The sequence below is a fragment of the Telopea speciosissima genome, chromosome 5 (genome assembly GCF_018873765.1).
Source record: "Telopea speciosissima isolate NSW1024214 ecotype Mountain lineage chromosome 5, Tspe_v1, whole genome shotgun sequence".
In the NCBI taxonomy this organism is placed as follows: domain Eukaryota; kingdom Viridiplantae; phylum Streptophyta; class Magnoliopsida; order Proteales; family Proteaceae; genus Telopea; species Telopea speciosissima.
Genome location: NC_057920.1, coordinates 25,648,461 through 25,662,008, shown reverse-complemented (window position 1 = coordinate 25,662,008; position 13,548 = coordinate 25,648,461). Strand labels below are relative to the sequence as shown.

General features: G+C 39.3%; 1 non-coding gene across 1 annotated transcript; it reads left to right on the top strand.

The window, feature by feature from the left end:
• Positions 1 to 1,137: 1,137 nt before the first annotated feature.
• On the top strand, positions 1,138 to 1,244 carry LOC122663502. Its single transcript, XR_006333167.1, has one exon. It is a non-coding gene; the product is annotated as a small nucleolar RNA R71 (small nucleolar RNA).
• Positions 1,245 to 13,548: the final 12,304 nt, after the last annotated feature.

Genomic DNA, 13,548 nt, shown 5'->3' with positions numbered 1-13,548 from the left:
GGGGTATAAACTCTCTCAGGGGTGGTCTTTTTCTCTTTCTCAATAAAATCATCTTTGGTTTCCATAATCAAATCATCTGGAATCTCTTCAGGTTCATCAGATGAACCAAGAATAGTAGGCACTTCAATGGCCTCATTAGAAGGGGGAGAGTCAACAGGAGTATGAGATGGTAAAGACTGAGGTATACTAGCCTGTTGATACTCACGGCCACTCCTTAAAGTATATATTGCATTTACCTGACTGGAAGGCCCTTAATGCTGTTGCCCTTGTGCAACATTGAGTGGAGGAGCTTGGGTACCTTGCTGAGTGTGAACCTGATGCCTAGGATTTGGCTCAGGTTGGCTAGGTAACTTCCCTGTGTCCCTCTCATGTACGATGGTGACAAGCTGGGTGAGCTGTCTCTCTATATTGTTTTGACCTGTCATGAGAAGGGTAATCTTGTTTTCCATATCACTCATTCTTGTTGCCTCTCCTGTATTGATAAACCCTAGGGGTGGCTGATAAGGAGCAAGGAGAGGTGGCCTAGCAGAATTAATAGAAGGTCCTAAATGAGGACGAAGGGGGAAGGGGTTAGGAGACATTCCTTGGCTTTGTGGTGCATAGTTGGGCCTTTGGACACCAGGCTGACCTTGATGGTTAAAGTTGGATGGGCCTGCTTAGTTCCCTTGATTCCAGGAGAAATTGGGGTGATTTCTCCGTCCTGGATTGTAAGTGTTGCTAAGTGGATTGTTTTGGTAAAGGGCACTTACATTCTCGGTGTTGGAATTACCCACAAAGGTGTTGAGGCATTCCTCCATAAGATGTTCAGGGGTATGGCACCAACTGCCTATTGACCCATGGTTGACTTGGTTAACTGGTATAGGCTCTTTAAGAACTATGGACTCCAACCTTTTTATGAGGCTGTCAAGTTTGGCCTCTTTTGCTGTCGTACCCTCAATAAGATACACCTTAGTGGTTCTTTCAACCTCTTGGGAAGATTTCCACTCCCTAGTCTTATCAGTCAAGTTGGTTAATAATGTCCACGCATTATTCTCCTCAGAAAAAGAAGTAAAGCCTGCTGGACACATGGACTCTACAAGTTGCTTGGTCTGATAATCAATACCCTCATAAATAATTTGGCATAGCTGCCACAAGTCGAAACCATGGTGAGGGCATTCTAAGAGGAGGTCCTTAAATCTTTCCATGAATTTAGAAAAGGATTCATGTGGTTTCTGCCTGAACTGGAGTATGTCATTCTTGAGTTTATTAGTCTTGTAAAGAGGAAAAAATTTTCTCAAGAAGACAATGGTAAACAGATCCCATGTGGTAATGGAATTAGTAGGCAGTCCATAGAGCCACTTCTTGGCCTGGTCTTTCAGGGCAAATGGTATAAACCTAAGCCTAACTGCATCATCAGTCAAATTCTGGACCTTAATTAGAACACAGACCTCCTCAAATTCCCTAAGGAAGAGATATGCATCCTCATTAGCCATCCCATGGAAATGGGGTAGCATGCTGATGAAGTTGGTCTTGAGTTCATAGTTATTCCCTGTAACAATAGGCAGACTGATGCATGAGGGTTATGCAGCCCTGGTAGGGTAGAACCTATCCTTAAGAGTCTTGGGTTGTTGGTCACCCATGGTCAAAGGTGGAGTCAAAGGTGGTAGAGAAGGTGGTCTTCTAATAAGACGATTACTTGAATCACGAATCCACACCTTAGCCACCTAAACAAATATGAGGTCTCCTTTAGAAAAATTAAAGAAAAATAAAAGACTTTAAAAAAATTACTAAAAACAAGAGGGAGCCCAAGGTAGATAGTGCATCTATCCCTCAAAAATCGAAACAATGGTTCAAAAGCTGTAAGGATGCCATATAGGTTGACAGCAAGGGAACCCGTATAGTCTTCTATAGCCACCTACGGGAGACTCCAATGTGGATTCTGATGTAGAGTGGAGGTATACTATACGTTTATATTTTCAACGCTCTCACTATGTCGCTTTCCTGTTATCAAGAGTGGTCACCTCCAAAGATAAGTCACATACCAATCCACCCAACCAAGTCAAGATGTAGCGTCATAGGTAACTTAATCCTAGGAGGGACACCAAAAGATGGAGGGTTGAAGCATATGAAGGACTTCAGATTGGGCGCACACTATTTGAAACAGAAGAGAAACAAGAAGAGGTTTTCAAAAACTGATTTTTTTTTTTTAGAAAAAGAAGAGAAAATAATAAACTAAAACACTTCGAACTACTTAAAAATCAAAAAAATAAAATGCACAATAATCTCCCCGGCAACGGCGCCAAAAACTTGTTTGAATTAAAATAATACCGCAAGAGTACGGGTCAATCGTAGCTACGGGTCGAACACGAAGAGATATACGCCACTCTATTTAACTAACTTAAAAGTAATGCAAAGTGAACCAAATTAAAGTATTAAATTAAACTAATTAAACTAATGAAAATTAATGCATCCTAACTCATAAGCATCTAACAAAATTAATGGATTAAATTGACGTCCTAACACATGAGCATCTAATCTATCAAACTAACATAAATTGAAAGAAATAAAAATGCAGCCATACATAATAACCACATAAAAAGGAATAAGGGAATAAAAGTGCATCCACAAACCACAACCATATATAAAAAATAAAAGAAATAGAGGGAGAAGAAGAAGAAGATAGAGAGAGATAGAGGAGAGGGAGAATAAGATTAAGGGTTTAGAGAATGAGATACCTTGATGTGCTTGAATAAACTTACCATGGCTCCCTCTTCTAAATCTCCAAGTCTTGTCATCAACATAGGAACTTAGACTAGGAAGCTTTAAACTAAAACTATTACAACCATATTGAAGATATTTAAGCAAAACCTATTACAACCATTAAACTAGACTTATGAAATCAAAACTAAGAACTTGAAAGAACTAATCTTATGAAATCAAAACTAAAAACTAGAAAGAAATAATCTTATGAAATCAAAACTAAAAACTAGAAAGCCAAAAATCACAATTTAGAAGAAAAAGAAGAGAAGAAATTTCACTAAGTGAATGAACAATATTACAAAGGAGAGGGTAGGGGTATTTATAGGGGGAAGAGAGGAGAAGAGAGAAGAGGGAAGTGTAGAGAAATATTCCCTAAGAAAAGAGAATATTCTCTTCTCCTTCCTCTTTTACAATGCCTTGATTCCTAAGAAAAAGAAAAAAATAGAAAGAAGAAAATACAAAAAATCCTAGCTACATAAACCTTCTATTTTTAGAAAAGTAAATTTCTAATTCTAACTTGTGCTTTCTTTTGTTTGTAGGTGTCTTCTCCAAGCAATGAGATCAAGGCATCTTTGACCTTTCAACCTTCCATAGATGAGAGAATAATTTTCAAAAGAAATCTATACCAAATAGAATTCCAAAAGTTCCCTTGAAAAGTTGGAGGAGAGAGAGAGCAAGGGTGATGACTAGGATTCCACTCACAATTAATGAAATGTCAAATCTGTTCTTCAAAAAACATGGAGCATGGGATGCTTATATGGGCCTCACTTGCTCCATTTTCAAAAGAATTCACCTAAAACCTGAAAAGCACAAGAAACCACCAAAGTAACTCTGTCCAATGTGGTAAAATGTATGCTTTATGCCCTAAGATTGCACACTTAAATGTGCTCATCACAGAGTGACCATCAAAACTTTCAAATCTTTATTACTCTCAAAATATATCGGAATCATTACAGTTTTACACTATTACGTGATACATTACAAAAGAAGATGGAAAATGGGAAAACAACTCAATCAGTTGTAGATCTCAAGGCACCGCTTCTTTTTGTTCTTCTTGGCTTTCTACTTCCATGGTGTTACCCATTCAAGAGCATCTTCCAGCCATGAATACTAGGGAAACAATCCCTAAAGTGTTTCACAAGCATCTAGCTGGACGATCAACATGCGTCTCAACCAAACCGCCTTCTACGGATCTCTGGAGCTCAAAGAAAGGATCCAACATCATCTCTTACTTCTTGAAAGTAGAGACTCTGGGTCATCATCGGAAACAATCCAGAGTTTGATGACAATTCGACAAGAGGGTCCCTTCTTCCCCGATGATAGCAGGACAAGTGGCAGTCGAAGAGATATCCAATTATGGAAAATAGCTTTTTCAAGAATGAAGCTTTTTGTATAAACTAGGAGAATAATCGTCAGAGAACCAAACACAACCTTGAACGACACGAAGTGACATCTCGAGAATATTATCATTATGACCTTGGGATATAAAGCGATCAATGGGACCTTTTGGTAAGATATAAGACTTTTTGCATCCACTATCCCCGATGGTCAATTCGGGTCAGTTTACATCACTTCTCAACAATGAGGGGTTGAACCACAAGAGGTTGGGATAGAGTCAGGAAAGATGATCATCTAGAGGTGCCTCCTCTACTCATATCCCCGAGCAGATTGGACTCAACGACTAAAGCAAGGTTATTCACTCCCCCGAGCCTTTTTAGACTCGAGTGGGTGAGGGAGAAAATGATATTTCGCTAAAAGTTTAGTTTATGGATGATCGACATGTGGCAAGATTTGAGGTCGGTCCACAGAAGTCTTTGGAACCAAGGATCAGTGGCTTGTTAGCCAGTAGGGCATCGTCTGTCGAAAGGCGGCAGGGGAAGCACCCTATATGGAAATTCTTAATTTTTAGTCGCTTCCCCACCAGTGGATTCAATTCCCTAATACAGCTAAAGCCTATATCTGATACAAATACCAGGACAACGTAGGCATAAATTATTCATCATTAGGAAATGAGGAACGGACCTCCATCGTCCACATCTTGAGTACGTCTCGTCTCAACGTATTTTGTCACGTTATAGTTCGACAATATTTAATGAAGGCGTGCATAGGATAATCCAATATCCACCGAAAGGACTGATTATCTCCTGGCAAACCCACTTTTAAAGAATGGTTACCTAAGAGATCAATCTTGGGTAGTAAAAGATTGGAAGCCCCATCATGTCAAATCAAAACACATCCTCCCATTGCCTGTAAAGATCAGAGTGAAAACCTTGGGTAAGGCAGATTGAACTCAATTCTTTACTTTAGAACCAGTTATGGACTTAATTTGACTATGTTTGCAGAACCTTGATTTGGTTCTACGTTCCTTTCGGAAGTCACTTCTCTCTCTCTCTCTCTCTCTCGCTCACCTGCAACAAATATTACTCCCTCATACTAGTTGAAGGTTTGAAATACCCTTCCCCTACTTTTTGACACCCATTCCATGACAATGATGGGTATAAGTGAAGGAATAACTCCCTCAGCGTGGGTGAATGAAAATTGCCTTAAAAAAAAGAAAGAAATAGTTATGAAGCAATACCTTTCATACTTTTTCTCAAAATAAATAAGTTTCATAGGGGAGAAAGTCTCAACAATCGATTAAGTTTTTGCTTTTGCGTTTGCCTTAAACAAGGGGTTAATTAAATGATAGCCAATATTATTCTAAATTTCTAATTAATCAAATTATAATGTGATCGGAGCATAACCTTTATCAAACCTTCCATATTATAGCCTTTTCAAATAGGAAGGATTATGTCTAGTTTGATCTTTGTTAATTTATATTCTTGTTCCTATACTTGTATACTTGCTTGAGATTTGATTATGTGTAAATATGGTAGATTGAGAATGATTGGAGGTGAAGATTGTATCTAATTGAGAGAGAGTTGTTAGGTCTTTGGCTATATATTTTATAGCCCAATCCTAACTAAATGAAGTCAGTTACATGGATCGTTTCAAAACAATAGGGAAAAATTGAGGTCCTCACAAAGAAAAGGAAAATAAGATTAATGCAGAATAAAAAGAAGAAATGAGATAAAAAGGTGAGAAATGGAAATGAAAAAAAGAAAAAAAATAGAAATTAAGAGGAAAGGAGTTAGCTCATAACATCAGGAAAAATCTCAGCTACATGGTGTCGACAATGTGGATCCTTTCCCTCCAATAGGCTCTATCTGAGGTCATACTTGGCACAAGACCCAGACTATGCATGTCAATCTTCACAACCTCACTTATAGTCATTTTAGGCCTGCCCCTAGCTCTTTTAGCTCCCTCAATCAAAATCTGATCAATCCTCCTTACTAAGGCGTCCCCAAACCTCCGTTGAACATGGCCAAACCACCTCATACGACATTCTCAAAGCTTGTCATTGATGGGGCAACTCCCACATCAGATCTACTAGGTTTGTTCCTCTCTTTATCCTTCCTAGTTTTGCCACACATCCATCTTCACGTCGTCATCTCCACAACACATAGCTTCTCTATATGAAACTTCTTAACTACCCAACATTCCACCCCATACATCATAGCAGGTCAAACAATAGTCATGTAAAACTTTCCTTTAAGCTTTAAAGGAATGTGTTGGTCACACAGTACTCCGGTCGCACCTCTCCACTTCATCCAACTCACTTTAATTCTTTGTGAAACATCATCTATGTCACTTTCTTTGTGTATGATAGACCTTATATATCTGAAATAGTCACTTGGCGGTATCTCTCTCTCCTCAATTTTCACCATGCCATCATCCATCATAGTGTGATTAAAGTTGCACATCATACTCCGTCTTTGATCTACTTCTCCGCATCTCTAGCTTAGCGTTGATCCCTGCTTTTGTCTCATCCACCAAAACGATATCATCGACAAAGAGCATACACCACAGAACCTCGTCTTGGGTGTGCTTGGTTAATTCATCCATGATAAGTACAAACAAATAAAGGCTTAGGGCTGATCCTTGATGTAACCCAACCGTAATCGGGACTTCCTTACCCTGGCCCCACAGATCTCACAGTAGTCACCACACCCTTGTACATATCTTTAATTACGTCTATATATTTACTCGACACTCCTTTCTTCGCAAGAACATGCCAAATTAAATCTTTAGGGACTCTGTCATAGGCTTTCTCCAGGTCAATAAAGATCATATGGAGATCCTTCTTGCTAGCTCTACATCTTTCCATGAGCCTCCCTAGTAAGTAGATAGCTTCTGTTGTGGATCTCCTTGGCATAAAACCAAATTGATTCTTCGAGATATGATTCTCTCTTCTCAGACAGGCTTCAATAACCTTCTCTCAAAATTTCATAGTATGACTCATTAGTTTTATACTTCTATAGTTATCGCAGCTTTGGATATCACCCTTATTTTTATAGACCGGGACTACAATGCTTGTCCTCCAATCATCTAGCATTTTTCTTATGATCATAATCTTGTTAAATAACTTGGTTAACCTTACCCCAATAACTTGGGTATACATTTTGTACAATGTTCACAATTCTAATATACTGAAATGCACAACAATATGTCTTCTTCCTATTACTCTATCGTGTTATCAAAGCCAATCACTGCTCCACTGAGCTGATCCATCCTCCTATTTTTTCAATCATCCATCATTATCACTACTCCACCGAGCGTTTAAATTAGTGTTTGTTCCACACTATTGCCTACTTTTGGCTGTGATCCACGTCACTGCCTATGTTTGTGATTGTCTCCCTGTTTAAGATCCACCAAGTACCATCAATCATCAACCACAACATTAAGTAGTTGTTGCCTAAAACCATCCCAACCTGCATCACCATCTTCTCCTACCTGTGCAAGTCAGCCGCTTGCAAATCATTCACATGGTTGCAGATAAGTTCATCTCGCACACCCCATATTCCCTTCCACTATAACCACAAATCTGCAACAACGAGCACACCCATCCCTCAACTCCTGCGACCCCCCGCTGCAACCCTCTAAAATCCAACCTCCCGCAACCCCCTTATCGTCCTACAATCTATCTTGAATTCATCTTGAATTCCTGAATGAAGTTCCTAGGTTAACCCTGAGAGGGGGTGTAAGGATGTCAATCGGTACGGTTTCGGTTTAGTACACTGCATATATACCCCATATTGATATTGTACCAAATATTGATTCAGTATAGGTATCTCATATCGATATCGAACCAAATCGGTTCGATATAAGTCGATACAAATTAAAATAGGTATTTTGGTATTGTATCACTTCAGTACCATGTATTTTTAGTATTATGCCCATACCGATATCGTATCGAATATCGACCCAGTATGTATATCCCATATCGATACTATACCAAATTTATTCGATACGGTTCGGTATCAATAATTTGGTATGAAAACGATTTCGGTATTCAGTACTCCTTACACATTGACATCCTTATGGGGGTGAATCAGAGTCTCCAAAAAATATCTTGAATTTATCACCACAACACAATTTGTTAATACACCCTTGGTATTCCCCTATTGATGCCTCTCAAGCATTCACACTGCCAGTCTCACAATTAAGCATTGAGCTACACACGCACTTTGTTGATCACCTCATTGTTTGTACAACCACCATAGTCACTCACTGTCGACACTCCCCACGCAATGCTGCCTAGGACTGGTATGAATTAAGCTGCCTAGAGCTGACTTGTTGATCACCTCATTGTTTGCACAACCACCATAGTCATTCACTGTCGGCACTCAGTGCTGCCTAGGGCTGGTATGAATCAAGTTGCCCATCACTGACTTGTTGGCACTACCCTTTCTGAAAATCACACACACACATAGATTTGCTAAGGCAATTCCAATTTTACCAGTCACATATTCGTATGCAACACCTTGCCTACCAACTACAAACATGTAGCAAAGTCTACCCGGTGTGCATACCCCTCTTGCATCAAACATACTCCAATACATGCAATCCACAACACAACGAAATACATGATTCAACTAACTGCCTGCTCCACGGAACAATGCCGTCATTGGGCTTCGTATAGTGCTCAATACTCATCAGTGAGTTTTACAACTTGTAAGATTAAATGCAACTCAAGAACGGGGTGAACTGGTTGTGACCAAATAAAATAAAATATAATTAATTAAACACAAACTTAAAACTAATCCTAAGCACATCACACAATAACATAAAACAAAAAACAAAGAAGCAACAAGCAAAGGTTTTGCCATGGAGGATGTTACCAGTTTGCTTAAAGTAAATGCAAGAGAGAGAATATATATATATATATATATATATATATATATATATATATATATATTTATCACACAAGATTTAGAGTCGTTCAGACCAACTTGTCCTACGTCCACCACCTTAATCAAGGCCTAAGGATTTCTCCACTATCCGATTCTTTTCCTAGGAAAGAATCAACCCCTTACACACTCAATCATGGATTGAGTACCCAAGTTACATAGGCTCAAAAGATTTCCTACCCACACAAACCAAGGATTTCTCTTCTAAGCCATGCAAGCTTTCTTTTATAGCAAATATGGCTTCTTCTTTCAAGCTTGATGACTGTAACCTTGTAAGCACACCATTAATCAATACAAGATGTTTTATCTTTAAACTAAACACGTTGTAGCACAGATTTCAGCCGTTCTTCTCAAGACAATAAAATAATTGAGCACAGTCACAACAACTCTTCTTCAAGATAATGTAATCAATAAAGCACACAACTCTTCTCAATGTGATTGAATGATTTGAGTACGTTGTAGCTTGTTGTAGATTATATTCTTTTGATTGATGACATCAAGTGACTCCATCCTTTTATAGGCAAAACGAACTAGCTGCTAGAGTCAAGCTAAGCTTATCCTTATAAAATTTGAATTCTCTCCTTATAACATTTGAATTCTACTTTTATTCCTGAGAGATTAGTTGTTGAAGAACCACTAAAACATCAAATTAGTTAGAAGTATTAAGTTTTTTAATCTCCAAGATTCAACTAATGCTTTTCAAGAAAAATTAGTTGTTGGATGTCTTCAACATTAGTGAAGATGTTTAAGAGTTCCACTCAAGTGGTTGTAGTTCAAGTGGTCATAAATAAATAGTCAATGGCTTTCCATCTTCTTGATCACGTAGCATTAATTATTATCAAATGAAAGACCGCACGAAAAATCATGGAAGACCATGACTATAAGGACTTGAGATGGTCACCCTCAGACATGCATAGAAGATGGTCATGAAGACTGCGATATCGTCCGTCTGAGATCACTTAAACCATAAATTTTCGGACATTCACGAAAGACTGTAGTGGTTGTCCGCAGACACTTAATATTAAAAGTTTGATATTTCTTGAGTTCAGACTTAGAATACTTTGGATCTGCTAAATAAGCTCGAACATCCGTCCATGTTCACGAAAGACCATGGATAGCAGACTTAGATTTCCTTCTAAGTCAAACCACCTAGTTTCTTGGTTTTTCCATGTAAGTCCATTTTCTATGTCATTTTTAGGCTTTTCACATATTGTTGATCATCTGCATTAGGATTACAAAGATATTCCAATTGAATCAAATCCTAATGCCTTGACTTGAAGAAATCTTTCATTTAATGTAGCATTCTGCTCCTTGATTTTTTAAGCTCAAGAAAGACCGTCATCTCTCCACAGAAGACCGTCTTTAATAGATCTTCTTCCAATAACATGCATTGTTCTTTCTTCAAATGTACCTCTTCAGCAGCTTGGGTAACATCTATCTCTTAGTATACACATCAGTATATCCAAAACACACATCATACAATGGTTTTCATATCCAAAACTCACAATGTATAATTGAAACCTTTTAGTTCCAATAAAATTGCAACTGTTCAGGTTCACCCTCACTTGCTTCAACTCTTGATGATCACAAGAGCAAGGGGTAACAACCTCAATGGTGATTTTAGTCACTTCAATGACACATGATCATGTTCCCTACTTCAACCCTTGATGATCATAAGGGCAAGGGCAATAACCACACTGTGTATCCAATCCCAACTAGACCCCTCAAATTGTAGTCAAAATGGGCATATAATGATGCCCTACAGTTAAGCAGAAATGAAAATTCAAATCCCGCCAACATATAATAAAAAAAATCAAATAAATATTTTCAAAAACATCTGGCACACATGTGATATACAAACAATGAGTATTTGTCAAGTGGGTTACCTTGGCATCAGGTAACCTCTAGGAATGCCGACGATAGATGTCTCCATGTGATTATGCGCTTCCCCTTCTCTTCCTTCTCTCCTCTTCTTTCTTCACTGATTTTTCTTTTCCTTTTTTTTTTTCCTTCTTCTTCTTTCTATGGTAAATCCTCAATAGAATTGTCTTCAATGTGGCCAACACCACACACACTCTCTCTCTCCTTTCTCTTTCTCCCTTATTTACTTATTTTCTTCTTTCTTCTTTCCTACATGCAAAGTCCCTCATAAAGTGGACATTAGAGCACTCACACACTTTCAAGGCCTTCAATGGGGCTTGAAGACAAGCTTGGATGGTGGATTGATGGGATTTAATGCATGGAGAATAATTCTTTTACCATTTCCACCCTCTTCCTCTTACCTTTTTTCTAATTTCTTATTTCAAGAAGCTAACCCTCAAGGATATGGACAATCTACAATTTGAATCAACCCATTTGGAGCTAGGATGAGAGAGTTATGCCCCTCTGAAGGTGGGTCACTCAAGGAGCTCCATTTGGAATTGAAGAGGGGCTTACAGTGTACCAGTGTAAAGCATAGATCTGATCACATCCGCATGATCATAACCTCAGATTGTGGATTAAGTCAAGGGAATTCCAGCTTTGTACCCTTAAAATCTTCACTCCAAGAGCATATACCCTTCACTCGAAGCTTCTGAAGGCTTCCAAACATTGAATAACCATGCAATGAAGTGCCTCATGCTGCAACATAGGCCTGAATAGCTCTGTATCACTACCACAATACCACATCACTACTTGACCATCCTAGCTCTCCCACCTCTCCAATCAATGCTTGACACTTGCAGACACTACCACATCACTCATGAGAATTATGGCACATCATCAATACACTCCCAAAAATACCACATCACTTGTCAGAACTGCCACATCATTGCATGCATTGTGCCATACATGCACATATCAAATCATGTGGGCCCAAGTAGAGAATGCCTTTGGGTCTGAGCTCTGGGCTTGAAGGACTCAAGTGGTGAGCACTGTCCCCAGATGGGGAGATGGTGGCCTGACAACCACACACGTCGCCTGTTCATGCGGTAGATTGAGGAGAGCTGGGAGCCTCTCAACAAGCACCTGAGTGGCTGAGGTATGTGCTCCTACTATATATATCTGCTACGAAGCCTAGATGCTCTAGTGACTGACCAAACTTTTTGCATCATGGGGTTGTGGTACATTCCCAAGGTAAACTATGTTTCCTTATCCTTACACTTTGTTATATTTTTTGTTCATGCTTGGATTTCATAATTCATTGTTTTTTCTCTTAATTGCACTATTGATGCCTTGAGAACCTTGGGGTCCGAGCTCTAGGCTTGAAGGACTCAAGTACGTGGTGAGTACATTCCCCGGGTGATGTCCTAGCAACTGCATGTATCGCCCAGCCATGCAATAGATTGAGGAGATCGAACTAGGAGCTTCTCAACAGGCTCCTAAGGGTTGAGGTATGTGCTCCTACTTGCCTTTTCACTTGTTTTAAATTCTTCACCTTAGTGGTTATATCTCATTAAATTTATTTTCCTTGTAGGTGAAATAGAGTCCATTGGACTCGGTTAGAGATAGAGATCTTGGTCATCTCAAGGCAGCCAATAAGTTGTGTCATTTTTGGATTGTTTTCTCCAGTCCTTCAACGTATGCATGGTACCTAGAGGAGAGGGTGACTCATCGGTGGGAAACCATTGGATACTCACATTTGACCTACACCCCTCCTTGGTGCATGTTAGATCTTGACTCACTACTGATGGAGCACATTCACCAGGGTTTGAGGGGCCATTCATATATTCCCTTTTTAAAGAAGGATTGTTGGAGCAAGTATCGGCAGTTTACCTTACTTTTGAGGGTCCATTGGTGGTGGGTGTTCAAACTTATACTTTTGTGTATTAGTTTTGTCCGTTGGGGCCCTTTTCCGCCCCTACAACTTCTTCTCATGGAACCTCATTTACGCTGGTGCCATCTCATGCTCCTAGTGAGGGGGTTAGTGCTCAGAGCATATGCCAGTGAGTGCCGGTCTTCTTCACCCCAGTACTGCCCTCCCATGGTTCCTGGTCAATCTTTTGGGATAGTTATGAGTATCGAGAGGTTACTCTACCTAAGGGACCTCTAATCGGTATCCCCACTCCTTACTCTTTATATGAGTATTCAAATTTCTTTTCTCTTTCTCTTTCCTTTCATTCCAAGGACTGACCAAAACTTTTCATACAGATTCCCAACCATTGATATGATGACCTTCAGTCAATCTTGGATGGATTCCAACAAATGGTAGTGGGAGAGATGACCAAGCATCTTTAGATGGCATGCTTCTATTCTCAGTCTTTATTTATAGTACCTACAAGTAAGTAGAAACAAACTCTAATGCAATGTATGTATCCACGTATACTGAGTTTCCTCTCACTATAGATAGGGAACTCAATATATGTTTCCGTTTGAACTGGGATCATATTTAATCGCCAGAGTCGATCTCACAACATCCATGGGGTGTGGGGACCTAGAGGTGGACCCCACAGTCCATGAATGGTGTGAGATCGAATCTGACCGGTGATTAAATGTCATTGGAGAGGATCTCGTCTCTGTCTCTGTCTAAAGATGAAAAAGG